This window comes from Protopterus annectens, chromosome 2.part1 (assembly GCF_019279795.1).
Source record: "Protopterus annectens isolate FY-2018-M chromosome 2.part1, PAN1.0, whole genome shotgun sequence".
Lineage (NCBI taxonomy): Eukaryota > Metazoa > Chordata > Ceratodontiformes > Protopteridae > Protopterus > Protopterus annectens.
Window position 1 is genome coordinate 152,297,823 of NC_056729.1, and position 24,587 is coordinate 152,322,409.

The following is a 24,587-nucleotide window of genomic DNA, read 5'->3' on the forward strand; positions in this document are numbered from 1 at the left end:
ACCTGCAGAAAGAAGAACAGTAACAGTAATTCCCTTGCACAAATGGGGGCCATCAACTGACCTTGGGAACTAAAGACCCATAAATCTAACCAGCCTCATCTGCAAGATCATGGAAATAATTATCATGGACCATATCAACAAGGACATAGGCAACCTCCAAACACTGGACCCAACCCAGTTTGTCTTCATTAAAGGTAGACCATGCTTATCAAACCTGGTAGACTTCTTTGAGACTGTCACCAAAGCCATGGATGAAAGTAAGACAGTGCACACAGCCTATCTCGACCTTGCCAAGGCGTTTGACACAATTCCCCATTCTGACATCACTGAGAAACTCTCCCAGAAAGGGATTAACCCTTATGTTACTAGATGGGTGGCCAACTGGCTCACTGATAGAACACACTCTGCCAAAACTGGTGATACCACCTCCACCAGTAGACCCATCATCAGTGGAGTACCACAGGGGTCTGTGCTGGGCCCCTTAGTGTATGGCATCTATTTCTCAGAAGTCCAGGCCAAAGCAGATGGCCTTTGGTTCACCAAGTTTGCTGATGACTACAAGCTGGGAGCAATCACTGAGTCCCCAAATTATGTCAACATATTACAAGAAGGGCTAACAGAAACAAATGATTGGTGTCAAAGGCACAGTCTAAAACTAAATGCAAAAGAAATGTATCATTATTCCCTTTGGCAAAATGGAATTCCCTACAAATTACTATACTGACAGCATCCCCCTGAGTTCTAACTCACTGGTGCAAGACTTGGGAACACAGGTTGATAGCAATCTGAACTTTGACAGCCAAGTTTCCACAGTGGTAAGGAAAGCCTTCTACATAGTGCACCTCATAAGCAAGGGCATAGCATCCAGGTCAAGGGATGTTATAACTCCGCTGTACTCGACTCTCATCAGACCACTAAATAATGCACCCTTTTGCATGTATGTCACCAGACATCTGCAGCAGCTGGAGAGACCTCAAAGGTTTCTCGCTATGAAAATACAGGAACTCCAAATCATGACCTACGTGGACAGGCTGAAATCCCTTTTAGTTTACTCTGTATCTTATAGACTGTTGAGAGGTGACTTGTGCCTGGCCTATAGGACAATCTCCAAACCTGCCCTGATGGAAATGCTGCACATCTGCAAGTCAAATGGCTCAAGAGAAATTCATTCTAGAGATCTCAACATATACTGTGACATTAACAAATCATGCTGGAGAGACAGTTATGTCTTCCAGAGACTGCCACATCTCTGGAATAGACTTTACTCACATAAAACAGAGCTCCTCACTGACCCTATTCAAAGGCAATGTAGATAATTGGACAGGAGACCGCAAATTCACCCCTGGGGTGGCACGCATGCCCCTCATGGACAAGGGTAACCGGTATTGATCACAAACCTGCTCTTTTCATAAGTTTGTTCTTAACTACCCAAAAAAGAACAAATGGAGATACGTGGGATTGATATGGCTAGGCTTGTAAGGGCTCTAGGGCCACTAGCCTAGTAACCTCCTATGAGCCTATGAACCTATATCCTTCCTAGTTACATACTGAATGGGTATTTGCTGTGTCAACACTCACATGGTTGTGGGTAGACTGTCTGTCATGCTCTTCGCTTCAGTATGGGTATCACATCTGTCTACAACATGTTTGATGGCTTGGTTAAAATATACCTGTATCCCGTGTTTAGGGATACTTATGCACATTGTCCTTCTGGGTCCAGTTCAGAAGACTGGCTTTTCAGAAAGTAGAAGTTCATGTAATCAAGACCATATGATTTAATTTCTGAAAATTTAAGCTTTTGTATGGAGATTGCTGCATAGTAGGGATCAGAGAATTTACTCTTTTCCCCACTGTAGTGTGATCTCATAGTTGATAATATATATATTATTCAGGGGGGGCTTGCCCACATTTAAAAATGTAGATTTTTGTTGTTTTGTGCTGCTCAGCTTTTTGGAAAGTCAATCATAAGATCTCGACCATACGAAATTCGACTTTCTAAAAAGATGATGTTCAAACAGAGCCAGGCATTCCTTTGCAACTGTTTGTTACTTAATCAACAAGCGGCATCATGTGGTTTGCATTTTTCAGGGTAGTGATTGGTAATAAATTTATGTAGGGGCACTCATATGTTTGTAGACAGACAATACTGTTTGTACAACATATACTACATTTTTATGTGTCACAGGCTGTCACTGTATTTAGGATTGTAAATTATTACTAGTGTGTTGTGTTGTATTCCAAACATTGATGTGGGGTCAGCTAATGACCATGTTTCCTGGCTCACCTGTTTTGTATATGGCTTTTTTATTTCTTACTGAATTGTCATCTCATTATGCCTTCATTATAACAATATGTTAATTGGTGGCTGTTCGTGTGACTCATTACATGCACAGATACATGGAATGCATTTGACATTCCCACACCAATATAAATATACAGGGCATACATACAATAGAAGAAACATGGGAAAGTATGGATAGTGACACATATGGAAAAGTATGGATAATGACAAATAAGGAAGATGTGTGCATGATGAGCTATCCGCAAGCAGCAAATGTATTAAGTATAGTTTTCCTCCATAATAATTTTTGGTCATTTCATCTGAGGATGTGTTTTTAGTGAGACCTGTAGTGTATGCTAATAAACCTTTATTCTCATATGCAGACATCACATATTGACAGGATGTTACTTAGTATTTATTTAATGTCAGATATGATTTTCACAGGAATGTGGTGCTTGTTAGACATTTGGTTTTCATTGTTATCGTTTTTATTACTGACGTGGTGTGACATATGGTGGTACACTTGACTATGGCCATAACATATTCTAAGGTTTCATAATGACTGTTTTCTGCTTGTTCATTGTGCCACAGTGGATATTTTATGTAGTCATGTAGTATCAGGTATGCATATCTAACTTCTGTCCTGTGTTGTGACTCACCTTAACAGAGCATGGGACTCGATGACTCACCCTTCAGATGTTGGTGACAAATGCATGTCAGACTACTACCAGAGTCCTCCAATGATGATGAAGCCATGATGGAGATGAGGATGATAGTGACTAATCTGAAATTGCATACCCCATCATCACTGCTGCAATCTGATGGAGACAACACCAGGCACTCCAACAAGAAAATTATTGGGGATAGAACCAGGAGGTGGTGACTGATGTGTTTTGTACACAGATGAGGGACATGATGGGGAATTTCTTCCAAGACATAGCACAAGCTATGCATGACTCATTCAGGGAGATAGCGAGAGAGATCATTTATGATATTCCTCCCTATCACGGTGTTCTCTCATCTTTATAAGTATGGTCTGTGTGATCCACTTGTGTAATGCTGCAACAATGGTGTCTTCCATATCATTGACTGGCCTGTATATCCACACTTTTGCATGCATACCATTTGCTGTGCTGCCATGCTTATGTGATACAGGTCTATATGTACATTGCAGATGTGTGACATTTAGCATTATGGTTCAATGTGTGCATGGCACAGATTACCACATTAGACTTTCATTCAGCATTTAGCTGTCCATGAGTTTCAACACTTAACATGCAGTTACAGTGACAGCAATTCCACTGCAAACGTGTTACTGACAGCGACTCACAAACACCACATTGCCCATATTACATCAATACCACAGTGGTATGGGCATGATTTCTGTATTGCCACATTATGTATGTGTAACAGAAGGACTTGTCTTTGCCCCTGTGTTTTGGATGTCAGTTGTCATTGTTGTCAATGTGTGTGGCATGTGTTGGCAATGCTGATTCCATGTTGTGTCATATAAATATATCTCACATACATGGGCAGTCTTCCTTTACTGAATATATAGATTGCCAATGTAACATTTGTGTATACATCGTGGTAATGATAGTTTATTCAGTAACAGTACAGTATGCTGTCTTTGGCATATGTTGCATTTCCACATCCAATTCGTATTCACATAAATTCGCACATTTTGGCAAATGGTCTACATATTCAATGATTTATGTAGATGTACCTGCACATATTCTGATTCAAATAGAATCACCTTTGTACCTTGGAACTTTGAGCGGTCACTGACTTCATGTTATTGTGCTGTAATGTTGCTCACAGGATTGCTCTGTGCTTAGTAATAACCAGGGTCAGTGACATATAAACGCAGGTGTTGATTACACATGTTGTTTTACATTGGCATGACAGTGTACGTGTATGTGATACCAGTTCTTGGGTTGCTTACCTGTTCCTGTTGCTGTTATATGATTGCACAATACAGTGTGTGTGTGTGTGTGTGTGTGTGTGTGTGTGTGTGTGTGTGTGTGTGTGTGTGTGTGTGTGTGATTTATACATGCCCATTTTGTTGACATTGGCAATGTAGTCTGCTCATGTGACATAGACTGGCCATTTGCTTCAATGTAGTTTGAGTTGACTTCAGCACTACTCTATGTGATGTAAACATGCATCTGCAATGTGTCAACTTACATATTGTCCTGCTTTATTGTTTGCCTATGGAGACTTGATGCCATGTCTTCTTTGATGTGGTCCCATGTTGTTCACCTCCCTTTCACCTCTTTAGGTACATTATATATCTTGCACATGTGCATGGTATATTTTCACTTTTGTTGGAATTCTCGTCCATTTTCATGTATTTGTTTTATTACAAGGTCAGTTTGTGCCAACTCTATGGCCATTTTACAGATGCAGCACATATGCACAGAAGTTACTAGCTACTGCTTGCAATAGATCCTTGTTCTTGTTATACTTGTGTGTTAAATATTAACCAGTGTATGTTGTTGAAATTCATGTGCACAACCTGATATTTTCTATATATAGCAGTAACAGTGATTTGTGACCATATATTATTATTATATATCATTGGTATGTGCATGTGTATCGACACTGTTTTCAAATAATTTCCAGTAAGGCCACTGAAAATCATACATATAAGCCTACACCTGTGTGTTGTCTTTGATATGGCATATGTGTGTGACATATGCATTCACTTACACATCCGTTTTTGTTATGTACACCTACTCGATTAGGCAGCAGCCAGATTGCCGCTTTGCTATAGTACTTCTGTTTAGCACTGTGCTTGATTGTTTGCCTTTTACATGCATTTTTGGAGGTTCTGCTCTGTTTTCTGCTGGTATTCTCTGGTATTCCAAGAGCTGCATTTGCTAATCTGTGATGTTGCTTGGCTTACACTTATACTTGCACTGCTAACAGACTACTTTGATATTGCTTTATTTATCCATTGTATACTGTGATCCCTATTTATTACACAACAGCACACAACTACCATCAGTCATACACATCCAGATATAACTGCTGCACACTTTGTGGCATGTCATAACGTAATAGTGCATAGATACATATATATTACTGCATTTCAGCATGGCTGGTATGCATCTCCATCTTATTTGTTGACTTTCTATTGCCTGTGTTGTGCAGTGTGCCATCTGTGTAACTTACTGTTTATTTCCAACCTTTGTCTGTCATGTGTTGTGATATTTGTTATATGGGTATACCTGCTGGGATAGCCTTCTCCTCCTCCTCCTCTTTCTCTGTCTTTATATTTCCTTCTAAATGGTGCCTATTTCCACCAAAAAAAATGCCCATGCCTGTCTGACTGTCCTTCAGATTTTTCTGTTTTAACATACCTCTTGTATGTCCTTCTTCTTCAGCCATATTCAATGTCTGCTTTTTTATGTCCCTTTTTCCTTGGGTGTGTGTATTACCTATGTTCCCCACATGTGTCCTGCACCCATTATTAGCTCCTGTTAGCTGCGGCAATGTGGACGTGATTGCCCTTCAACTTTATTAATTTTTTATTAGAATTTTACAGATTCCATCAGACTCTGTAAGTGAGAGCTAGTATATGTTAATAATAAAGGATGTATGAAGATATTCTGTAGTTGTCTCTAACCTTACTGGAAAAATTCTATTGTAGATAAGTATTTACAAGTGTCAGTCAGCTTGGATTGTGCTAGTATTTCTGTAACTTTGTTAATGTATATCACGCTTTGTGAGACATTTTTCATGACTTACAGAGCAGCTGTGACTGATATACAGTGCACCATTACTACTGAGAAACTATGTTATGTGCCAAGATATTCTAAGTTTACTGATGCACATTTACATCTTCTTCTTCTTTCGGCTTTTTTCCGGTTAGGGGATGCCACAGTGGATTACCTGTCTGCTCATGACTGGCAGTGGAGTTTTACGGTGTTGAGTTGCCCAACCTTCCATGGAAGGCACACACATGCACACAGTCACTTACACCTAGGGCCATTCTAGAGTATCCAATCCACCTAAAGCATGTCTTTGGGCTGTGGCAGGAAACTGGATCACCCAGAGGAAACCCACGCGACCACAGGGAGGACATGCAGACTCTGCACAGAAGGCACCCCAGCTGAGGATTGAACCAGAAAACCTCTTGCTGTGAGGCGGCAATGCTAACCGCTGCACCACTGCGGCTGCCCCACTGATGCACATTTACATATTACTGGCTTATTCCCAACTTTTGATCTGATATCAGCAGCAATGCACCAGGTTTAGCAAACTTTACGGAATCCGGCCCATGGGATATCCAAGGTGATTGATTTTTAGTATTAGTCAATCATTTATTGAAAAATGAGATGGTAGATTTCAGATTATATTTTTTCTCCAAACACTTTTATTGAATTACCACTTGTGACATAGACAAATTTACATTCATATGAAAGTAATCACACTATAACATAAATATTTTACTTCACATATATTGCTCTATATATATATATATATATATATATATATATATATATATATATATATCATATAACCTAAGCAACATTACATAAATTAGTCAATTCCTGACTTTTTTTAAACAAGAAACATCTTTCTTAAGCCATCACTAACTACATAGGCAATCATACATTTATACAAATAAAAACAAACCACACCAACACAATCCTAGTTGCAAGCATTTTACATCACAAACCATACTGACACACTCCCAGTTGCAAACATTATACATCACTTATAATCTACCCAATCTTTTTCAGTCAAACATTACACAGCTCATTTAAGTCCTGCCACCTTTTAAACCTCATTCCTCCCTTGTATGTATTGTTCCCACAATTCCCATTTTTCCTATGTAGTTTGCTCCTAGCCTTTTCTAAAGATCCCAATTCCAGTTGTTTTATCTCTGTTACTATATCCACTACTTCTATTGTAGTTGGTTTAGATTTTCATTTCCATTTTGTAGTAATTGATTTTTTGGAAGCCATCATTATTAGACACAGCAAAGCCTTACCATGCCTGGGCAATTCCGATTCTGTATAATAATTCAGAAAAATCCTCTCCTCGTCAGACCAATCTGCTCACCCAACATTTCAGACAATGCATCCCGCAGGGAATCCTTAAAGTCCACCAGTCCACCACAATCCCAGGAAATATGTTCCCAATATACCTCTTTCTTCCCCGTCACAACTCCAACATTTTCTGTCTGCCTGAGGAAAAATTCACTGGAGTCTACTTGGGTATAGAAATATCTATGCAAACATTTCCAGGCAAAAATCCTAAATCTTCTAGATTTTGTTGCATATTTGAGAGATATACATATATCTTCCCATTGTTTATTTGTGAAGTGTTTATCCACTTTCTCTTTCTAACCTCCTCTGATTGATACTTATAGTTATCATGCAATATTTTATATGCTCTACTACTTATTCCTTTTTAATGGCAGCTTCCATTCTAGATTCTACTAAAAATTCTACCAGTGCTGGTCTTTCATTTAGAACCTCCCTTATTTCATTATCTTTGCCTGTACTCTGATATCAATCCCTGATATGTAAGGCAATCTCTAACCTGCAGTCCAAATAAATTCATAGCATCTTCCCATTTTATCATCTTTTCCTCTCTAGTTATTTGCTCCCAATACCTTGGTTCCTTTGCCAATTTTCTCCAATAAATTTCAGCCCCTTCTTGCCTATTGTCTATATCCCTTATTGCAGTCATCCCTATTGCCATAATCTCCTTTCTCCAATACTGTGTTGGCTTAGTTCTTAGAATACTTTCTGCTACTTTATGGATATAATATTCTGTATGATTATTGTTATTCTCCTTAAAGGCCAGCATTCAAAATCCCAGTCTCTCCTTGTTTCTTGAGCTTCACCTGTGTTTCATCATCATCACTTTCCACTTTGAAATATAGTTTTATGCTTGTGCTATGTACAGGAGTCTTAGCTGTGTAACTCTGAAATACCCCTTCAAATTGGGTAATCCCAATCCACCCTGTCCTACTGGAAGATTCAGCTTATCCCACTTGACTCTTGCCATTTCCCCCTCTCAGACAAAAGTCCTTCAGCTCTTTATTAATTGCTATCCACAACTTCTCCTCTGATTGATAAAATATGCCTGACCTGTGTATAAGACCAAAGGGACTAAAATATTTAAAATGCTTGTATTTTAGTATCCATACCCATATAACAAAGCTTCCATTTTCTCAGTTTTTGTATTATCTTTTGTTTAGTCACTTCCCAAATATCCTTAGCTGCCACACTAGAATAATTTTTAATCCATACTCCTAAATAATTAATTTTATCATGTCCCCATAACTATGGATTTTCCTGAACCAACTCATATGTTGGTACATAATTTACTGCTATTGCCTTTGTTTTAGCTTTATTAATTTTGTATCATGAACAGATCTGAAACTGTCTCAAAATGTTCCACAACACTGTAATGTTTCTTTCTGGTTTTGTCAGGTATAAAAGAATAATTATCTACAAATAAAGCCAGCTTTTCTTGACTACCATACCAATTATTATTCTTATAGTTCTGAGTCCCTTATTTTCTTTGCCAATGGTTCTAAATATAATGCAAATAATAAAGAGGAAAGAGGACACCCCAGCGTGGCTCCTCTGTTCAAGAAGAAATTATCAGATAGACCTCGCCCACTTTAATTTTTGCCTCCCATCCCTCATATATCCTCCTAACCTCTTAATCCTAATATTTTTTCAGGAAATACAAATGCTTCCATTGCCCTGTTCATAAAGTCCCAGCTTACTCTTGTCAAAAGCTTTCTCTGCATCAAGACCTACCAACAACAGTGGTATTTTCTTACATTCTGCTTCCCTTTGTATCATTAATGATCTGTTAATGTTGTCAAATGTTTGCCTCCCCTCCACAAAACCACATTGATCCATATCTGTCAGTTTTGGCATTACTTTTGCCATTCTTTTAGCAATTATAGACATGAACACTTTATAATCATAATTTTGTATTGAAATGGGCCTGTATGAAGCTGGATTTGATGGAGCATAGATTTCAGACTATATTGAATGGAAGGCTAAAAAAAGAAGAACAAATAATCCTTTCTATAAACATAGTTGTAGTTGCAGTAATTTTAAATAATTTATAATTCTCATTGCAGAACAACTGATTTTGGATAGCAGTCGCAGGGACTTTTTTAAAATAGTTTTATTAAATTCATACTTTTTGAACAATGACACGTATGCACATACATTATAGAAAACGGAACAAACTGCTGTAAACATTTTTCACCATTTTTGTGCATTATATGTGTATGTTTTATTTTTTAATGATTTTCATTCACTCCAACATTACATAAATTGCTCAAGGCCTGCCTTCCCTTAAATTTCACTCATTATCATTTTTGTGAATGCATTGTTCCCACAAATTCCATTTACTTCTACGTAAGTAGTCTAAACATCTCATCTCCAATTTATCTACTTTACAATATTTAATATAGTGAAGTATGATCATATCACTGATCATAACCCGTTTATTATGTGTTTGAGACATGGATGCGAAAAATTTCACCGCAAGAGCAAAGCTCATGAGGTGAATCTTGGCATTCATGTCAAGACTACATAATAAGAGGTTATGATCAGTGAGATGGTCATAATTCTTTGTAGTGCATGGAGCTTTATCTTTTCTATGTACTATCAGTTAAAGAGGAAAACATTTTTAAGTGTTTTCCCATGAAACATTTAACGAGTGCTGAGTAGTGTAATGTAGTCCATTACATTTACTGTTGCAGATCTCTCAAGTGTCTAGATTTTTGCTGGACATCTGAATTATTGCTTCATATTTTTCATCTTTTCCTCATAAAATATATGTTTTTTGGATGAACCTCTGAGGCTTGAAGTCACTAAATAATGACAAACATTTGAGTTTCAGCATTTGCAGTCTTCAGGTTATGCAGGCAAACACACATCTTGTTATTCTATCAACTCTTGTTTTTTTTTTTTTCCTTTTATAGGATGTTTGGGACATATTAAGGGTACAGACAGTAAGCAGAAACAATTTTTTTGTTCTGCCGCTGCCATTTGCTTGTCAGTACAGGCAGATTTTACTGCCTAGTGTGGTACCTGACTTTAACAACTTTCACAGAGAGTGCCTTAATACTTGTTAAGATCTGCTCACACATTATACTATTTAAACTGTGTATAGCCTTACTATTACTGGGCAATTAACATGATATAAAAAAGAACTGGAGAGCAACAAAAATGACCAAAGAATAAAAAGACAGTGTGGAAGGGAATTTACTATAGCACAGTTAAAGGAAAGATGCATCAGGAATGGAGAAAATAGGATACAGATATTGCATAGAAATGAAGAGAGAAAATAAAGTGTACTTTTTACAATAAAGAATGGTGCAATTAAGTTATTATATAGAATAAAAACAGCAACACAGACAGTGATAAGACCTACTCAGAAGGAAAAGAAAAAGAGGATTTTAAGAACTGTTGACCAAGTTCATTGTGTCATATAGACCACAAAGTTCTGATGAAAATTCTTAATTTAGGAATGCCAGGAATCCATCCATTTATCCATAACTCACCTTTCTCATTTTTTAAGTAACTGCAGAAGTATATGGAGTGCATGGGTAAAATAATAGAAGTGTTACTCTTAGTATAAGTGGCATAGGAAGTAAAGGAATGATGGTAGTGTGTGATACATGTAAAGCTTTTACACAGTGACTCTCAGAGTGTTATGGAAAATGTTGCAGATACGGTTTTGAAGGTGTTTAGAGGTATATGCAAAGCAGCCTAAAAGAGTACAGGAACTGTACTTTTAGTTAATTGATATCCGAGGAAGGTTAGAAATGCAGAAGAGGATAAAACAGGGATGTCACTTGAATGGTATATTATTTACATTAGGTACAAATGTATTATATGTAAATTTAAGCAATAAATCACTACAGGAAGATGGAAAATAGTGCAGGGATCATTTTATCTATTACAACAACTTATGTAAGTGAAGAGATAGTTCTGACAAGGGACAACAGATAGATCAAACTAAGCAGGTGTTACAGGAATTATTATGAAAAGTTGGGTTGTTTTTTAATTCAGAGAGAGAAAAGGATTTGGGATGTATGGTAAAACTGTAGGGATATTTTACAAAGAAATAATATCACCATTGATTATACAGAAATCCTCCTCCTTTGCCAATAGCCACTTACTATCACAAATCTAACATTATTGTCTGTTTTACCTCTTCTAACAACTCTGTAGATGCATGAAGAAATCTTTGTAAATTTCAATTAGAACACACTGTACAAAATAACCCTGGCCAACCGCCTTCAGGTGCAGACTTCTTGCCTCCAACTAAGAAAATTTGTTAATGGGAAAAAAGGAAACAGTTTAATATAATTGCAGATGCAAGAAACTTAGCATTTTCATGCCTTTCCTCATTTTGTCATATTTGTTGAGCCTATTTGCTTATAAAAATGCTTTATAGCTTAAGTGAAGGGCATTAATCTAGACACCCACCCTTGTAAAACAAGGTAAATTATTATCTTAACTCATTCACTCCAATGGAGCTCAAGAAGTTTGCATTGTAACTTCCAATGGGCAGAGCTTAAGCCTTTTGCAGAATCAGATTATGTCCTCACATTTCAAACAAATGTTGTGATCTCTGGAAACACATGGCTTATGAAAGAAGTATAAATGGCAAACTCTTCAGCACAAACTATTTTATAGTGGTAGTATTCCTTAGTTTCTAGGTCTTAAACTGAATTTTATAAGTCACAGTAAACACAGTAACTGTTACATTTATAATATTTTGTAAACAGCTTACAATATCTGAGCAACAACTCAAGATGCACACATACTGTAAGTAAGAGTTTATTCAGCTAGCCGAGAGCTTTCATATGAGGCTAAGGAGTTCTGTCTGTGTTACTTGGTTTTTGTGGTATTTAGAAAAATGTGAAGATTATATCTATATAAATTAATATCACAAAAAACAATAGTTAATATATATTTACCTTACTAGACAGATGTTAAATATTAATGCAGTTGAGTTTGCCATTGTGTAAGCTTTACAATGAAATCTTTTAAAGCCTTGTACATAGTATGGTTTTGGAAATATTGATGCAAATAGTGCTGCAAATATGAAAAAGCACTATTTGATGCCTAGAAGTATCAGTAGGAGTTAACTGCATATGCATCTGGAGGCATCACTCGGGTGTAATGAGTTAATTCTACATTTAATTCTATCAGTATACTTCTACAACCCACACTCACCCGAGAAGCCAAAGATCACAGCATTATATTAACTTAGTTTGTTCTCTCCAGCTTTTCTTATCTTATTATAGTATAACGCCTGTATTTCTTACAACTAATAAAAAATAGTTGTTTGCTTTAATATCTTTAACATATACAACAGCCATTGAAAAGATCCCCCACATTTAAAATGCTATTGACTGTACCCTATATGAAACTGTTATACAATATGTCATGCAGTTTATATATTATGAAATGTTTTATGCAAATAATAAGAACACAAATGGTTTACTTACTGTTACTTCTTTATTTTCCCTTTAGTGTCCTTGTAAACAATGACATGAAGTGGGGTATATGCATTATAATCCACCCACAAATTTAATGAAGCCAACAAAGTTCAAGTCTTTTTTAGCCAATTTTTCTTGAAAGCCAAAGCTCTCAAATGTGACTGATGCTTTATGGTGATGATGGTCTTCTTCCTGATCATCTTCATCTTCCAATGGTTCAGGTTCAAGGTACTCCTTATTCTTCTAGTCAGCTTCTATGCTTTTTTCTATCTCTCATGTATTTCCCTTTGGAACAATTGAAAAGGTCTCTCTGGCAAAGTCTTGTATGTGCTTTATTGTTAGAATAGTAAGAATAGTAAGAAGCAGTATGATTCCTGGCTCTCCTTTTGTTGGAAAAACTTTTTATTTCCTCCTTAGCCTATTCTACATAACAAAATGTCTTTGATCCTCCTGGAAAAACTATTCTGGAGACAGATGGGTACAGTAGAATGAATCTCACTACTAGATAGGGCTGGATACAGCACAATGAATCTGTCACCTCCCTCTTGATATTTCCTGTTTTCTGGGTTAAATTTGCTTTTCTTCTGTCTGGTTTACAATGAATAATTATTTTCCAAAAACCCTTTGCTGTCTCCATTTTTATATGTTTTCTTTGTCACAGTTTTGTCAGGATCAACTCTTTTCGCTGGTATGATTGCATTTTTACTAATAAAGTTGGCTGCTTTCTCATGTCCAGGTTCAGAGTCTGATATGCCATTTTAGGTAACAAATCCTGCTGTGGAACACCAGTCCATTTGCTTATTTGTGTTTTCAGGAAAATATGGGAAAAAATGTCCTTCCCGTTGTTGCTGGTAGAGCAGAAAATCTCAGGTTTTCTCTGTGTGCTCTGTCTTCTAACCCTACTGTTTTTGAAACAGCTCTTCTTGAGAAGTCTTATACTCAGCCAGCCTTTTCTTCATTTCAACCTCTAATTTTTCCAATTTTATCAGTTCATCTGAATACTAGTTAGTTAAAGCTTCTTCTGTTTTCCACAGCCTTTTGCTATTTGAATTGATATATTCCTTCAGTGCCTCATTTAGTTTAATAACATCTGAGTACATTTGATTTATTTTCCTGTAAATTAATCAAAGACATCTCTTGTACCAAAGCTGAAACTTGAACTGTATTTTGTTGATAAGCTGGAGGATTTTTTCCAAAACAATGATTTGCCTTCATATTTTCTGGGCAATTTTTCTTCAGATTCTCTATTTTTTTCTTTGCTAGCATCTAGGTAGTGTACTTACTAGCCAGTAGCTGAATCTTACCCAAAAAGTATAATTTCACTAGCTCCCTTTTGTCATTTTCTATTTTCACAGCAGGAGGGCTGAAATTAAGCTGCTTATCAATGTACAGCCATCTTGAAAGTTTACACTGAATAATTGCTTTAATGTATTGTAAATTAAGGAGAAACTGGCAGAATATGAGACACTTTAAGAGGAACTTTTCCAAAAAGTGGTTGATTAGGTGGACAGAGCAAAGAGGGTAAACTTTATGTTTATAGCCATCCCTGAGAAGCTGGAAGGAGCAGACTGTATAAGCTTTATGAAGACCAGTATCAGCGAATGGACTAGTTTCTACATCAGGTGACACTGGTGGAAAGAACATGCAATGCTAATGTCTCAAGGAAGTTTTTAAGAGAGAAGGCGTGATCAATAGCAGTGAAGATACAAATATGCAGATAAAAGGAGATGCTAACAAAAATGTGGCAGTCAGGAAAGGTTTTCAAAGTTGGAAACACCAGAGTATTTGTAGAAAATGACTATTCCATTTGTTCCAGATATAAGCAGAACAATTTTATTCCAGTCCTAATGGAATGTTGGAGAGCTGGGTTGAGTTTTAAACTTTTTTTATCCTGTAGTATTCAGATTGTTTATTCTTAAGGATTCAAAGACATTTATGGAAGCTGATCAGGTAATGGAAGGAATTAATTAATGTAACCAGTAACTGAACAGGGAGATTGGAGTTCAGCTGCCAAATAATCTGCAAACAATGACAACCAAAGAGAAAAATTGCCAGTTAAACCTTTCCCTTTGTTCCAATAGAAGATGTTGCAAAAACAAATGGCAGCACAAAAGCTGACCAGGAGAACTGGCAAAGAGTTGAAATCAAACCAGGTGCCATTGTTGAAGGAAGATGAACTGTTCCAGGAAGACTGGAGCAGAAGTGGACCAGTAATTACACTTTGTGGACAGAAGAATTGAAATAAAATAGACAATTTTGGATACATGCACAGCAAGTATGTGCTTCTGGAGAAGCTAGGGCGAATGTTATATTTTTTTCACTTTGGATTACAATGGTTTAGAAAAAAGAAGACTGGTATGATTGACAAAAATGTAAGTGGAACTGTTTATTAACATACTTAGAAATCTGCTAACCAAATTAAACTTGAATAATGGAAGTATTAATGTTTTTCACCTGGGTTAAATAAAGCAATATTTCTGTAGGCAGGGAGTGTGGAAGTATGTCAGATTTCAGTTGCAAGTTATAAGAGCTGTAATATAAGCTTAGCACTGAACTAAAACTAACTTTCTGCAACTTAAACACTAAAACATACAGAAAATCAGTTTCAGCAGAAAACTATAGTTTAAGCAATATATCCATTTGCAGCTGCTGGCTGAGGAAATTGTTGACTAAGCAGTATATAATATAAACATGATTTTGGGCTCAATTGAAAACCCACAGTTGGAATGACAAGTTGGAGGAGAATTTACTGCAGTATTGTTATATTTATTCACTTCTTTTTTGAGAATGGGCTGTATGAATTTTGTGAAAGGTGAAACGGTTCTGCTTATCCATGTGCTAGTGATAATGGCCATGTTTTGTTACATGGCCAGTGGCTAGGTTTATTTGATAGGTATCATCTCTGTAGAAGAATAAGAAGACCATTCCTAACCCTATTTAAGCGTAACCTTAACCAATGGATGGTAAACTGGAAATTCACCCAGGGTCTGGCCCCCCTGTCTCTGATAGACAGAGGCAGAATGTAATGCCAAAATGAACATACCCTCCACATAGCGTCTAGACACTTCATAACAATAATAAATGCCCATGACATATAGGAACACATTGGGTTGGATTGCTCAGCTAGGATTATAAAGGCCCTAGGCCATGTACAGATATCGTAAAATGAAGAATAACTAAATAGACTGTTAGCAACCTGTTGTTTAGGATGATAATATTGATATTTTTCTTTTTGTTTTAGAATACAAAGACTTTGTCTAGTGTTGGAAGCTCAGTTAAGTTTAAAAACAAGACATGGAGGGTCCCTGTATATGCCTGATCATTTCATTTGCTGGCATTCATAATTAATCGACAACTGTGGACCAGGTGTAGGAAACAAAGTTATTAGCTCCACTGCCCTCCCATTGACCTTACTGAACGTGACATAGCAAATAATGTACTAAATTGCTGGGAAGGAATTAATGTTAACTATTCAAGCAGCTGCCAACTCCATTATGTACAAACTAAACACAAAAAGCAGAGATCTGAATATTATAAAAGGTGGTGAAGAGAATGAAAATTACAGGGCTAGGTGGAAAACAAAGATAGATGAATGGGAAATATGCAGGTCATTTTCTCTGCTGTGGGTGAATAGTGGTTGAATAGGTTTTAGATTGCAATTTTGTTTTGCTATATGAAAAGCAGGCCAATTATCTGAATTAACAGAGCAAACCTAAGGGTTATATTAGTTATTATACAATGCCTAGATTGGCCAGCCCAACCAGCGCGGACTTTTTCCATAGTATAAACTACTAATCTCAGTATTAGAGTAAGAGTTTAACATACATGACAAAAAAAAAAACAGAAAAGATTTTTCTTTTTTAACTTTTAAAAGCATCATTAAACTCCTTTAATAGTGACACAGTGTGTGTAAAAGCAGCGCTAAACTTAGATCTTTATTTGCTTTAAAACTTATCTTAAAATGTTTTTAACATAGCTTTTAAAGCTGTCTCCATGTTAAACCCATTGACATAACATATAAACACAGTGTAAAAACGGATCTCAGCGATTTCCCTTAATTTTTCGCTGAATTGCTATAAATGGCATGGCGAGACAACAAAGACACACCAGACAGGTATTTCTTTTCTTAAATAATGGCATTGTATAATAGCAATAACCCACTTCTGGGTGTGGGTTATTGCTATAATACCTATTTTGGTGGCCTTATAACAAAGGCACTTGCCTTGATAAAGGCAAATGTGTATAGTTGTTTGGGTCTTGTATGTGTTTCAGGGGCTGGGAGAGGGGCATAATATTTGGGAAGCTATTATAATCTGTAACATGTATTCAACTAAAAAGGTTTCAGTATTTTTATGTAAAGTAGTGAAATGCCACATTGAATGGATGGAAATGTAGTTGTGTGGCAGATTATGCATCAAAGAAAAGTCATGCACTGACAAATATAAAATGTAATATATGTGGAAATAGCTGCATTTTCTGTAATAACCTGGAATATGAATAGTCTTGTAGATACAGTATTTTCTTACACACAAAGAGTGTGCAAACAACAATACTGCAGACCAATTTCAACAGGGCTGAACATAAGAGCTTGATAAAGAAAGGATTCCAAGTGAAGCTGTTTAGCTGAACACTTACTGGAAGAAGGGGCAGATGATATTGCTAGAGAGATGGTTTCCTTTAGAGGGTGAAAAAAGGATGGAAGTGGAAAGTTTGTGGCAGTGACTAGCTACAAACCTGGAAACCAAATTACCTTGGTGACCATTTATGTCCTGCCCAAGACTAAAGTTTCAGCAGTTTAGAGAATGCTAGGAGAAATAAGCTTAGAGTAATGGATCCTATTTATAGGACAGACTGGAATATGGTTTGTAATAATGAAAATGTGTCAGGAGGTCCCAGATAGGGAGGGTAATAGTAGACAGGCTATGTTCCTAAGGAAATATATAAAATTATTTGAGAAGGACTATGTAGTATTAGCCTAAGGAGCTCATGTGGAATCAACTTACATTTCCCACAGGTCTAAAAACTGGGCCAGATTGGACAGATGTTATATAATGCAAAAAATACTCATTTACTTGACAGAATACAGGTATAACCAATTACAATATCTGATCATGCAGATATAAAGATTAACTTAAGGACCTGAGGTAGTGAGAAAAGAGATAGGCATTGATGCACCCCTTATTTATTGACAAGACAGATATTTAAGGATTGCAAAGCAGACAGGATTTCAGGAAGAGCAATAAAGGTAAAAATTGGATCAGCTGTGGTATCTGGTTTTTGGGAGGCAAAGACTTTGCTCTCTAGTTGAAATAAAGGAAAGCAAAATATGGGAAAACGGTAACATAAATATTATGAACAACTGTTAAGGGTTAAAACAATGCAGAATAATTTAGAGAACATCGCTGATGAGGAAGAGGAACAATTGAAAGGTTGCACAGAGAGTGTTAATGAACATTTGGACAATATGCATAAGCATGGAAAAGTGGCACTTTGGAAACTATTTTATGGCAGTAATCCTTAATAAATCAGCACATATTTAAAAGTCTTCCTAAATTTCAAATCCATCTTTTTGTGGATGACTTGAAATTGTATAGTTCATCAGATGAGAAACTGAAAGCACAACTGCAAGTGATTAAAACTTTTTTAAGGGTTATAAAGCAAACTTTAAAGCAGGAAAGCTGCATCACCAAGAAAAAATCAGCTTGGGACAGGAATTTGATATAAAAGAACTTGAGCAAGAGGTAGTCTATAGATATTTGGGAACTGATGAAGGATCAACAATAAAACATGAACAAATGTGAATAAAACTTAGTAAGGAATGTTGTAGAAGACTAAAATTAATACTGAAAACAGCACTGACATCTAGGAACAAAGTCCAACCTATAAACCAATTTGCTCTTCCTGTCCTAACTTACAGTTTTGTAGCGACTGACTGGCCCAAAAATATGTTGGATCGTTTGGACAAAAAAAGAAGGATGCTTCATGCTTATTAAATGATTTATAAAAATCACTGTATACCAAGCCTATATATTCCCCATTCTGAAGGAAGTATGGGCCTCCTCGAAATTGATTACATGTATAAATCTGTAGTCATAGGACTGAATACATATCGGTTGACCTCACAAGACCCAAACATAGTGAAAGTTTTAAAACATGAGGAGAACAAGTCTAAGACAACTTCCCTGCTTAGTTTAGCAGAAACAAATTGGTGTCAAGTGGAAATGGAAATCAAACCAGAAGTAAATAAAAATCAGGCAGTCAACTGAATGTGCCAAAAAAATAAAAGAATATAACGTGAAGGATCAGATGAGAAGGTAAGAAATGTGGAAAATGCATAAGTATAGTTGCAAGTATAGAAAACTCGTGGAACAACCTCATGTTGATCAGGATCATACACAGCAATGGCTAAGAAGAGGTAAATTTAAACTAAAAGATAAAAGGTTAATTTTGGCTGCCCAAGATAGTAGACTACGTGCACACTGGTTTGCAAAGTCCATTAAACATGTAGGCGAAGCAGACAAATGTATGTTTTGTAAAACAGAATTGAAAAGAGTCGCACATCTTGTTCATTGTGATATACTAATAGCAGAAGGACTGTATACTGAAAGGCATAATAATGTGGCAAGACTGTTGCATGTTGCATTGGGGATTGTGCAAACATTATAATACTGAGATAGCTGAAAAACATTGGAAACATGAGCCACAAAGCATTATAGAAAATGATGACGTTTATATCACATGGGATCAACTATTACCAACAGTTCAAAAAATAGATGCGAGGATACCAAATATAGTAGTCCATGAAAAGAAGGCAAAAGTAGCATTGATCATTGAAATTGCTAGATGCATTGACTATAGTGCCTTACATACAGAGAGACACAAAATCATAAAATAGGAGGATTTGCAGGCAGTAACTAGGGCAATGTAGAAGAAGGATACCCAGACAGTTCCAATAGCGGTAGGAGCAATTTACAATCATATTTAGATATGTTACCAATACATGTAACTCCATATGAATTGCAGTGGGTGCTGCAAAGAGCAATTTTGGCTAACATCAAAGATTGAAACAATACTAATTTCATGATTTTTAATCATACTTTGACTTAGGAATTGGGGTTCATTTCTGTCATGGTGTTGGAAACCCAAAAGACTTGAAGAAATTAAAAAGTAAGAATCTGACATCCACATCAGCAAGGAGGTATTTAGGTGTTAAACAAAGCATTTTCAAGGTATGGAGAATCAGAAGAAGTAAAGACAAACACTAGACCAATCTTTAACAGTTTGCACTTTAAGAATTTCTCCTACCATCCAAACTACTCAAGTTTCTAGTTAACCCAGACTTTTTCTCCCCTATCAGCTAAACTAATTAGATGACCTTCCTTTTACAAACTCAGAAAGCATGACCATTGTGCCTGTACACTATCGCATGTCTCATGTATTCAAATGGGACACTGAGGATGGAGCTGTAACTTATACATATACTTTGTACTCCATATGCTTACTGATTGACTTGTTAGTTGTAATACACATACATGCATCTCTATTGAAGTTTACATTCACACTGACTACACAAAATGGCATTGATCTCACAGATGCTCAGTAACTTATTTGCATGTGGTGTCTAGCATCAGTTGCTGACTAGGCTCAATATACATACTGATCTACACCCTCCCGCTTTAATTTTGTTTGACTTTGCAAAATACAAGCACAAAGACATATTTGAGAGCTAGACATTTTAACATTTCAACAAAACATAACTGATTTCAAGTCCAAGTCGATGTGCATTTAGGACTGGTTTGCAAATTCTACCTGATCTAGTTACATAGAAGTTCTCACTGGGTTTTGCAACAGGGACAGTCTCCAGGGATTCATCAATACTGGAACATGTGGGTTTACATCAGAGTTGTTTGAAGAAAGCACATTGTCCTTTTGAATTTGACCAGTTGAGTCACTCTGGAAATCAGAGTCACTGGCATAGGCAATCTGTTGTGGTACTGGTTCTGAGAAAGGTAACATGTCTATGATCCCTTCTGTAATCCATTCCTTCAGACTGTAAGATGTAAGATCTCAATTCTTCACAAATGCCCTTCACGATTCCTACATGATCATAACCATTGGATGTTTGCATTCTCACAACTTCTCCTTGTAACAATGGTCAAAAGTATTTACTGGTATTATCATAGTACAACTTTTGTGACTGACATTTTTTTGAAAGTTGAGTCTTGATCACTCTATTATTATTTGCATTTGGTACTAACAATTGTTTGCTGATTGGAAGAGTTGTTCATGTGTATCTGGTCATCTATCTTTGAGTAGGTGAACCAAACAAGTTGTCTCGAGAAATGTTTCTGAGATGGAGTAAGTTAAGGAATATACCGGTACCATCTCTTTTGAATTTCTTCAACAAATATTTTGCACTACGAGCTGCACATTCAGCTAAACCATTGGCTTGTGGATACTCAGGACTACTGGTAGTATGAACAAAGTCCCAAGACACGGCAAATTTCTTGATTTGCTGACTAGTAAATTGTGCACCATTGTCAGACATAACTTTGTGTGGGCTACCAGGGACGGAAAAATGTTTCTTCAATTTTAAAATCAGTGTGCTGGATGTCAAGTTAGGAAGTAGGTCAATTTCATACCAATCTGAGTGAGAGTCTACCAACGCCAAGTAATGTTGACCATTCTGTTTGAAAATATCTGCAGCAATGGTCGACCATGGTAATTCAGGAATCTGGTGTAGCTGAAGTGGTTCTTTTTGTTGATGCAGTTTGGTGCTGTTGCAAACTATACATATTAGAGTTTCTTTCTCTATATCTTTAGATGTAGAAGGCCAAAATACAATGCCTCCTGCCCTCCTTTTGGTTGAACCAGTACCTGGGTGACCAGGATGCCACATTTTGATATATTGCTGTTGTTATGCTTCAGGAATTACTACTTTTGGACCTTTCATGATGATTCCAGCTTCCATCATGAGCTTATCGCTGTAATTTAAATACTGCTGAATGACAAGCAGTAAACCAGTTTGTCATGTTGGCCATCCTTGACTGATAATGTTTTTTTAGTTTCTAGAGAATTGGGTCTGAAGCTATGTAATTCCTTAGTTCATCAAGCCATGATGATGAACATTTTCTGACTTCCATGACTTCAAAGTCTGCTGTTTCATTTTCATGCTGTTCTGTCATTTGTCTGGGTGCACGTGAGAAAGCATCAACAAGGTACAAGTGTTTTCCCTTTTTTGTAAACAATATTGAAATTGTACTTTTGCAATTTTAACATCATGCGTTGCAGTTGGGTTGGAGCTGTATGTATTGGCTTTTACAAAATTCTCAGTACTGGTTGGTGATTAGTCTCTATTTGAATAGGTCTGCCATAAATATAATCACTGCACTTCAAACATGCGAACACTACTGCCAACAGTTCTTTTTCTATTTGTGCATGATGCATCTCTGTTTGAGATAAAGTTCTTGACACATAAGCAATGGGATTGCCTTCTTGAAGACATGATGTGCCAAGGTCATACCCTGAAGCACTACAATAAAGAATTACAGGTTTGTGAACATCATAATATCTCAATGTGGGAGGACTGGCAATTTTCTACTTCAGAATATCAAATGCTCTTTGGTGTTGTTCCAGCCAAGACCAGTTTACATTTTTCCATGCCAACTCACATAATGGTGCAGAAAGCTCACTCAAGTCTGCAATGAACTTTCCTAAATAGTTGACCATATCTAGAAAATGTTATAAAGATGTAACATTCTCTGGAACTGGCATTTCAACAATTGCTGTTTGCTTAGGCGGATATAGTTGTAAGCCAAAACTTATAATAAACAAATTTCCCACATAAGTAACTTCTTTCAGTTTGAATTTACATTTCTGATGATTCAGTTTGAGATTTACTTCACTTGCATGGTCTAGAACTTTTTTGAGATTTCTATCATGTGCGTCTTCACCATTATCTTCGGCAATAATGTTATCTACTATATAGCACATGGGTAATCAGAAAAAAATTTGTTCCCTGGCACATTGAAAGACTTCACTAGCAGAATTAATTTCAAATGGCATTCTTAAAAATATGTATCTACCAAATGGTGTACTGATGTGGTTAACAATGAATATGTGTGATCTAGCAAAATTTGACACAAAGAGCTTTTTAAAATTAAGACTGAAAAAACAGTGGAATCTGGCATGAGAGCGGCTACCTCTTCTACTGTACACATTAGATGATGGGGACACTTAAGTGCTTTGTTTAAGTCTCTTGGATCAATACATATTCGAATACCATCTAAGCTTTCTTATGAGATACGACCATGGAGGATACCCATTCAGTCAGATATTCTACTGGAGTAAGCCACATAAATTAACCATTTCATCTAGTTCTGCTTTTACTTTACTCTGCATTGCTACTGGATTCTTTTGTGCTAGTCTGACAACTGCACTTACATCATGGTTTAACTTTATGGAATAAGTGACTGGAAGTTTACCAAGCTCGTCTTTGAAAATATCAGCATAGTCACTAAAGATATTCTGTGTAAAACTATCATTGCTTTTCAGACTGATATGGGGGACCTCTTTATTAAATTAAATCAGTCCTATTCCCAAAACTGTCTTTGAGGCCTAACAGTGACTGCACATGTCATTTGACTATGTAAAACTGCAAGTCATAGCTGTTAACAGCAGAATGGCATGAAAGAACTACTCCGCCATCAGTTTGTATCTCTTCACCACCATAAGCAACTAATTTTGCACTCTTTGCTGAATCAAGTTTCTCACCAGCTTTTACTTTAGCATACATTTGTGCTGATATAACATTGGACTTAGATCCAGTGTCTACTTTTAAGCTCTACAGGTTTCTCATGAATTTGTACAGTACAAATGTTTTCCCCCTTTGCTGACAACTGATAATCTACTGTATTAACTGTTTCATCAATCACAGAGACACCATCAACATAGAAGGTTTGCTCACAGCTCTTGGAATTTCCCTAGTCTCTATCTGATCTACTTGCTTTTTTGGATACTTTCTTTTAATATAAGTTTGTGACACTTTAGACTTGCAAAGCCTTTTGAAATGGTTCCACTTTTTACTTTTGTGACATTACTGACCAAAAGCTAAACACTTTTCCCATTTCGGTTCATGACTGCCTCCACAATCTTAACTTTCTTCTGCACACTGCCAACATTTTCACTAGCAGATACTGCAAACATGCTTTTCTCATTTGTAAACATATTTGTATGTTTTTTCTGTAATCTCATGTATTTGACAAATTTCAATGGCTTTGCTCAATCATTATTAACACCACATACAAGACGGTCTTTTATCAACTCATCTCGTAGATCACTAAATCTGCATGTTTTGCTTTATTTCTTAAGTCAGTAATATATGCTGCAATAGTTTCACCAGGCTTTTGACTTCTTGTGTAAAATTTGTACCTTTCCATTGTAACATTCATTTGAAGGTTACATATTTATCTGAATTTATATTTAAAGCACTCAGGGTTTCCCCATGTTTCAGCCTGTATCACAATATGGCTGTTCTCCCCCTCCTCTGCATACATGGCAGGTGCATGCACACATGAGCATTCCCACTCAATGGCCTCAGAGCCAGCTAAACTGAGAAGTATGAATGCTCTTGTACTTGCATCTTTATCAGAAAATACAGCCTGTATGAAAATATTATATTTTTCTCAAACACTTGCCAGTTCTCAGCAATATTATCAAACACCAGTGGTTCAGGTCTGCGGAATCCCTCTGCCATAACAACAAAGTACTTTTCAACATAAATGTAGACCTGGCACTTGT